Here is an 8622-nt window from a genome sequence, read left to right on the forward strand (position 1 = left end):
TGGTGCAAGTAGGTGGTAAATTGACGTTGGGCATGCTGCTTGTCAGCTCCTCTACAACAACAACCTACATCTGGGTCAACTCCCATTTCACATATACAATTGGTCAAACACACACAGCAGATCATGTTAAACTGGTAGTGTCGATTTGTTTTTGTTTTCAAGTAAAAGTCAATATGTGAATTTGTGTGGCAAATTGGATTTTCTATTCAGGTGCTCTTTTTTGCCTATGCTCCTTGTGAGTTTAAGCAGCTTAGAGTGGTGGCCTGACTGGGAGGCCTTGGCTGCTGTGACCAGGCTGGGCTATGGATCTGGATGACTGGCCCAATGGGGAGGGCCAGTAGTGGGGCAGCTGGCTGGGAGGAGGTGTGTATGCGACTGTCCTCCAGACTATACTTGTCGAACTCCAGATCACTGTAGCCATAATTACAAGGTGACAGCATGGCTGTACCAACACTCCTGAATGGTGTGGCAGCAGCAGGGATGGAGGAATAGTCCTGTCTTAAACCTTGGGAGAAGAAAAACACTGTCAAACACCCTCTTCACAAGTAAAGTAATTATGTATAGTATGTGGGTCATTCTTGGGCTCAGGTAATATTTCAGTCCCTCTGACTTTTTATAGAGAATTGGGTCACCAAAATCATATGTTAAAAATAAAAAATATTTTGTATATACATTGAAATGTCCAATATAATGAATTGAAATAAATATAGCATTAATTTAAACTTTATTATTAAAAAATCATATTTTTTAACTGACACTGAGAATTGTGTCATGTCCCCCAGGCATTTCACTTAAATTTTACTTGGGAAATGTATGTTAAAATGTGCACATAATTAATAACTTTTGCCATTAATGCAAACATATATTTGTTTTCTTTTGTTGAGAAAGTATTTTTATCAAATCAATTCCTGATTATTGATTAAAATCACACAATTTAGCTCTGTCCCTCAGTCTACACTCAACTCCGTCACACCAAACAAACTGACAATAAAAATGGTCAGTCCACCCTTATGTCCCATCATTAACAGGAAGTGACATCTTCAACATCATGGTACAGAAACAGGCAAGTAATCACATTTTTGTATGTCTGTACTTTGTTGTTTTTTAAAGTCATTTGGGGATAGTTGAGTTGACCAACTCAACCCCGTTACATGGAATAAAGATGGAAAACTAGTACTTGCCAAAATTATACTTTAACCCATAAAAATATACAATCTATTAATTTCATGCACAAGATGTGGTCTCATGTCCTTCACCACATGAGGAGCAGAGGCCATTTTGAGCCAAAAAACTCAACCCCCGTCACACTCAACCCCGCCACGTTTCATTGTAACAGGGTTGTAAACCTGTGACAGAGTTGAGTTATTTACTTTATTTATGAATATTGCATCTAAACAGATAAATTATTCAATATATTATACATTATATATTGTTCATACTCACTTATGAAACATGCTGTAATGTGTTCCATGTGAACAAAAAATAGATTCTAAGGCAGGTAGCCTAGTGTTGGGAGAGTTGTGCAAGGCTCTTAACTTCAATTGTTCCTTTAAGTCACTCTAGATCCTAAATTACTCAAGGATTACAGTGTATACATGTATATATTCTAAGAAGACATAGCTAGTGTCGAGCACGTCAAAATGCTGACCCAGAAAAAAGGGCATAATACCTTGTGAGAGAGAGCGTCAGAGATGGCAACTTCCTGCTTTTCACAACAGAATTACACAAACGTGGATTCAAAGCTGGTACATTGAACTTTTTGGAGTCAAGCCATAGAAAAGGGGCTCCTGATGGTGTGGGAGGAACGTTGAAGAGAACAGCGGACAGGTTGGTGGCTAAAGGCCGTGATATCAGTGATGCACAGGAGCTTTTACAAAGCCCTCCGTGAGACAAACACGTCAGTGAACCTGTTCTTTATGAAGAGTGCTGATGTTGAAAGTGCAATGGAGATGATGCCAAGCCCGATAAAAGCGGTGCCCTCCACCATGAGAATACACCAGGTCATCACCCTTGCTCCTGATGAGCTGATGTCTCGTGATGTCAGCTGCCTTTGTTCAACAAAGGACCTAAACTTTACATGCTTTAACTCACAGCATTTCAGTTCCAGGCAGAAGGTCCTAGCTGCTCCAGAACAGCCAGCCAATGAGGAAAATCCACAACCCATGGACGAAATCCAGGTCTTCTTGGGCAGTGGTGTGTAGTGGAATATGAAGATTACCTTTATTCAGGCATCATCCTCGGCACGGATGAAATGAGTCTACAAGTGAAATGTATGCATTGTGTAGTACGAGATTTTTATGGCCTTCTTGAGACGACATCCACTGGTATCAGTTCGATGAAGTACTTGAAATGATTCCATCCTCACAGCGTGTGACATCCCGCCACGTAGAGGTTGAGAGAGATGTGTGGGATACTCTCAGGAAGAAAACCACGAATGAATGAATATGGTGCTCCTGAGAAGGATAGTCATGCTGACACTAGTGCTGTAGTTACAGCTGTTCTAGCATTCTAGAACAGCCTGGGGCGGCAGGTAGCCTAGTGGTTAGAGTGTAACCGAAAGGTTGCTAGATCGAATCCCCGAGCTGACAAGGTATAAATCTGTTGTTCTGCCCCTGAACAAGTCAGTTAACCCACTGTTCCTAGGCCGTCATTGTAAATAAGAATTTGTTCTTAATTGACTTGGCTAGTTAAAGGTACAAATTAAAATTCTAAATGCCAGTTTGAAACAGTTAGATGATGAAACCTGTTGAATGTCATTAATTACCCTAATGCCTGATGTGTTTTTATTTATTTACTGCAGTTTGGTTAATAAAACCCAGATTATTCTAAATATATCTAATGTCCTTGCAATGTTTTGGGGTAAATCTTGGAGTGATTTTGATAGTAAACTAAACTAGTTTATATGGAAACCGATATGTCTCTTTAACCTAGTTACAATATTCAACCCCGTCACATGACAATATTTGTTAAATAAAATGGAAAAGATGAATAAATATGAATTTAATGTTTTCTGAGCTCAGCCTGAAATGTTAAGGACAATCCCAAGAAGATTAGATTTACAGTGCCTTGCGAAAGTATTCGGCCCCCTTGAACTTTGCGACCTTTTGCCACATTTCAGGCTTCAAACATAAAGATATAAAACTGTATTTTTTTGTGAAGAATCAACAACAAGTGGGACACAATCATGAAGTGGAACGACATTTATTGGATATTTCAAACTTTTTGAACAAATCAAAAACTGAAAAATTGGGCGTGCAAAATTATTCAGCCCCCTTAAGTTAATACTTTGTAGCGCCACCTTTTGCTGCGATTACAGCTGTAAGTCGCTTGGGGTATGTCTCTATCAGTTTTGCACATCGAGAGACTGAAATTTTTTCCCATTCCTCCTTGTAAAACAGCTCGAGTTCAGTGAGGTTGGATGGAGAGCATTTGTGAACAGCAGTTTTCAAAACTCCCTAGAAAGGCCAAAACCTAGGAAGAAACCTAGAGAGGAACCAGGCTATGAAGTGTGGCCAGTCCTCTTCTGGCTGTGCCGGGTGGAGATTATAACAGAACATTGCCAAGATGTTCAAATGTTCATAAATGACCAACATGGTGAAATAATAATAATCACAGTAGTTGTCGAGGGTGCAACAGGTTAGCACCTCAGGAGTAAATGTCAGTTGGCTTTTCATAGCCGATCATTAAGAGTATCTCTACCACTCCTGCTGTCTCTAGTAGAGGTCGACCGACTATGATTTTTCAACGCCGATACCGATTAATCGGACGATTTGTATTTATTTATTTGTAATAATGACAATTGCAACAATACTGAATGAACACTTATTTTACCTTAATATAATACATCAATAAAATCAATTTAGCCTCCAATAAATAATGAAACATGTTCAATTTGGTGTAAATAATGCAAATGTGCAATATGTGCCATGTAAGAAAGCTAACGTTTAAGTTCCTTGCTCAGAACATGAGAAGATATGAAAGCTGGTGGTTCCTTTTAACATGAGTCTTCAATATTCCCAGGTAAGAAGTTTTAGGTTGTAGTTATTATAGGAATTATAGGACTATTTCTCTCTATACCAGTTGTATTTCATATACCTTTGACTATTGGATGTTCTTATAGGCACTTTATATTGCCAGTGTAACAGTATAGCTTCCATCCCTCTCCTCGCCACTACCCGGGCTCGAACCAGGAACACATCGACAACAGCCACCCTCGAAGCAGCGTTACCCATGCAGAGCAAGGGGAACAACTACTCCAAGTCTCAGAGCGAGTGACGTTTGAAACGCTATTAGCGTGCACCCCGCTAACTAGCTAGCCATTTCACATCGGTTACACCAGCCTAATCTCGGGATTTGATAGGCTTGAAGTCATAAACAGCGCAATGCTTGAAGCATTGCGAAGAGCTGCTGGCAAAACGCACAAAAGTGCTGTTTGAATGAATGCTTACGAGCCTGCTGGTGCCTACCATCGCTCAGTCAGACTGCTCTATCAAATCATAGACTTAATTATAACATAATAACACACATAAATACGAGCCTTAGGTCATTAATATGGTCAAATCCGGAAACTATCATTTCGAAAACAAAACGTTTATTCTTTCAGTGAAATATGGAACCGTTCCGTATTTTATCTAATGGATGGCATCCCTAAGTCTAAATATTGCTGTTACAGTGCACAACCTTCAATGTTATGTCATATTACGTAAAATTCTGGCAAATTAGTTCGCAATGAGCCATGAGGCCCAAACTGTTGCATATGCCCTGACTCTGCGTGCAATGAACGCAAGAGAAGTGACACAATTTCACCTGGTTAATATTGCCTGCTAACCTTTCTTTTAGCTAAATATGCAGGTTAAAAAAATATATATTCATGTGTATTGATTTTAGGAAAGGTTGTTTATGGTTAGGTACATGTTGGAGCAACGACAGTCCTTTTTCGCGAATGCAACGCAGGACACGTTAGATAAACTAGTAATATCATCAACCATATGTAGTTATAACTAGTGATTATGATTGATTGATTGTTTTTTATAAGATAAGTTTAATGCTAGCTAGCAACTTACCTTGGCTTCTTACTGCATTGGCGTAACAGGCAGGCTCCTCGTGAGGCAGGTGGTTAGAGCGTTGGACTAGTTAACCGTAAGGTTGCAAGATTGAATCCCTGAGCTGACAGGGTAAAAATCTGTCGTTCTGCCCCTGAACAAGGCAGTTAACCCACCGTTCCTGGGCCGTCATTGAAAAAATTAATGTGTTCTTAACTGACTTGCCTCGTTAAATAAAGTTGTAAAAAAATATATTTTAAAAAGAAGGCAAAATCGGTGTCCAAAAATACCGATTTCCAATTGAAATCGTCCCTAATTACCGATTAATCGGTAGACCTCTTATCTCTAGAGAGTTGAAAACAGCAGGTCTGGGGCAGGTAGCACGTCCGGTGAACAGGTCAGGGTTCCATAGCCGCAGGCAGAACAGTTGAAACTGGAGCAGCAGCACGGCCAGGTGGACTGGAGAACAGCAAGGAGTCATAATGCCAGGTAGTCCTGAGGCATGGTCCTAGGGCTCAGGTCCCCCGAGAGAGAGAAAGACAGAAAGAGAGAGAGAATTAGAGAGCATACTTAAATTCACACAGGACACCAGATAAGACAGGATAAATACTCCAGATATAACAGACTGACCCTAGCCCCCCGACACAAACTACTGCAGCATATATACTGGAGGCTGAGACAGGAGGGGTCAGGAGACACTGTGGCCCCATCCGATGATACCCCCGGACAGGGCCAAACAGGCAGGATATAACCCCACCCACTTTGCCAAAGCACAGCCCCCACACCACTAGAGGGATATCTTCAACCACCAACTTACCATCCTGAGACAAGGCCGAGTATAGCCCACAAAGATCTCCGCAACGGCACAACCCAAGGGGTCGCCAACCCAGACAGGAAGACCACGTCAGTGACTCAACCCACTCAAGTGACGCACCCCTCCTAGGGACGGCATGGAAGAGCACCAGTAAGCCAGTGACTCAGCCCCTGTAATAGGGTTAGAGGCAGAGAATCCCAGTGGAGAGAGAGGAATCGGCCAGGCAGAGACAGCAAGGGCGGTTCGTTTCTCCAGTGCCTTTCCGTTCACCTTCACACTCCTGGGCCAGACTACACTCAATCATAGGACCTACTAAAGAGATGAGTCTTCAATAAAGACTTTAAAGTTGAGACCGAGTCTGCGTCTCTCACATGGGTAGGCAGACCATTCCATAAAAATGTAGCTCTATAAGAGAAAGTCTTGCCTCCAGATGTTTGCTTAGATATTCTAGGGACAATTAGGAGGCCTGCGTCTTGTGACTGTAGCGTACGTCTAGGTATGTACGGCAGGACCAAATCGGAAAGATAAGTAGGAGCAAGCCCATGTAATGCTTTGTAGGTTAGCAGTAAAACCTTGAAATCAGCCCTTGCCTTAACAGGAAGCCAGTGTGGGGAGGCTACCACTGGAGTAATATGATCAAAGTTTTTGGTTCTAGTCAGGATTCTAGCAGACGTATTTAGCACTAACTGAAGTTTATTTAGTGCTTTATCCTGGTAGCCGGAAAGTAGAGCATTGCAGTAGTCTAACCTAGAAGTAACAAAAGCATGGATTAATTGTTCTGCATAATTTCTGGGCAGAAACATTAGATTTTTGCAATGTTACGTAGATGGAAAAAAGCTGTCCTTGAAACAGTCTTGATATGTTCGTCAAAAGAGAGATCAGGGTTCAGAGTAACGCAGAGGTCCTTCACAGTTTTATTTGAGACTGTACAACCATCAAGATTCATTTTCAGATTCAACAGAAGTGTCTTAGTTTCTCAATGACCGTTCCACAGGTGCATGTTCATTAATTGTTTATGGTTCATTGAACAAGCATGGGAAACCCTTTACAATGAAAATCTGTGAAGTTATTTGGATTTGTACAAATTAGACAGGGTCCTTAAAACGGGACGTTTCTTTTTTGCAGAGAAAAACACAGTTGAAGTCAGAAGTTTACATACACCTTAGCCAAATACATTTAAACTCAGTTTTTCACAATTCCTGACATGTAATCCTAGTAAAAATGCCCTGTCTTAGGTCAGTTAGGATCACCACTTTATTTTAAGAATCTGAAATGTCATAATAATAGTAGAGAGAATGATTTATTTCAGCTTTTATTTCTTTCATCACTTTACTAGTGGGTCAGACATTTACATACACTCAATTAGTATTTGGTAGCATTGCCTTTATATTGTTTAACTTAGGTCAAAGGTTTTAGGTAGCCTTCCACAGCGTCCCACAATAAGTTGGGTGAATTTTGGCTTATTCCTCCTGACAGAGCTGGTGTAACTGAGTCAGGGATTGAGGTCAGGGCTTTGTGATTGCCACTCCAATACCTTGACTTTGTTGTCCTTAAACCATTTTGCCACAACTTTGGAAGTATGCTTGGGGTCATTGTCCATTTGGAAGACCCATTTGTGACCAAGCTTTAACTTCTTGACTGATGTCTTGAGATGTTGCATCAATATATCCACATAATTTTCCTACCTCATGAAGCCATCTATTTTGTGAAGTGCACCAGTCTCTCTTGCAGCAAAGCACACCCACAACATCATCCCGCCACCCCTGTGCTTCACGGTTGGGATGGTGTTCTTCAGCTTACAAGCGTCCCCCCTTTTCCTCCAAACATAACAATGGTCATTATGGCCAAACAGTTCTATTTGTGTTTCATCAGACCAGAGGACATTTCTCCAAAAAATTATGATCTTTGTCCCCATGTGCAGTTGCAAACCGTCGTCTGGCTTTTTTATGGCGGTTTTGGAGCAGTGGCTTCTTCCTTGCTGAGCGGCCTCTTAGGTTGTCGATATAGGACTCGTTTTACTGTGGATATAGATACATTTGTACCCGTTTCCTCCAGCATCTTCACAAGGTTATTTGCTCTTGTTCTGATTTGCACTCTTAGCACCAAAGTATGTTCAATCTCTAGGAGACAGAACGTGTGTCCTTCCTGAGTGGTATGACGGCTGCATGGTCCAATGGTGTTTATACTTGCGTACTATTGCTTGTACAGATGAACGTGGTATCTTCAGGCATTTGAAAATTGCTCCCAGGGATGAATCAGACTTCTGGGATGTCCCCAATATTTTTTGAGGTCTTGGCTGATTTCCCCATGATGTCAAGCAAAGAGGCACAAAGGCCACAGGTACACCTCCAATTGACTCAAATGATGTCAATTAGCCTATCAGAAGCTTCTAAAGCAATAGCATCCTTTTTCTGTAATTTTCCAAGAGGTAAAAAAAAAAAAAAAAAAAAAAAAGGCACAGCCATCTTAGTGTATGTAAACTTCTGACCCACTGGAATTGTGAAATAATCTGTCTGTAAACAATTGTTGGAAAAATGACTTGGGTCATGCAAAAAGTAGATATCCTAACCAACTTGCCAAAACTGTAGTTTGATAACAAGAAATTTGTGGAGTGGTTGGAAAAACTAATTTTAAATGACGCCAACATAACTGTACGTAAACCTCAGACTTCAACTGTAATTAATTATACACACATTCTCCTATTCGAACAATAGAAATTGCTAGCTACACTTTTTATATGTATAACAATCAAATATATGGCACCAT

Source organism: Oncorhynchus mykiss, chromosome 12, assembly GCF_013265735.2.
Source record: "Oncorhynchus mykiss isolate Arlee chromosome 12, USDA_OmykA_1.1, whole genome shotgun sequence".
In the NCBI taxonomy this organism is placed as follows: domain Eukaryota; kingdom Metazoa; phylum Chordata; class Actinopteri; order Salmoniformes; family Salmonidae; genus Oncorhynchus; species Oncorhynchus mykiss.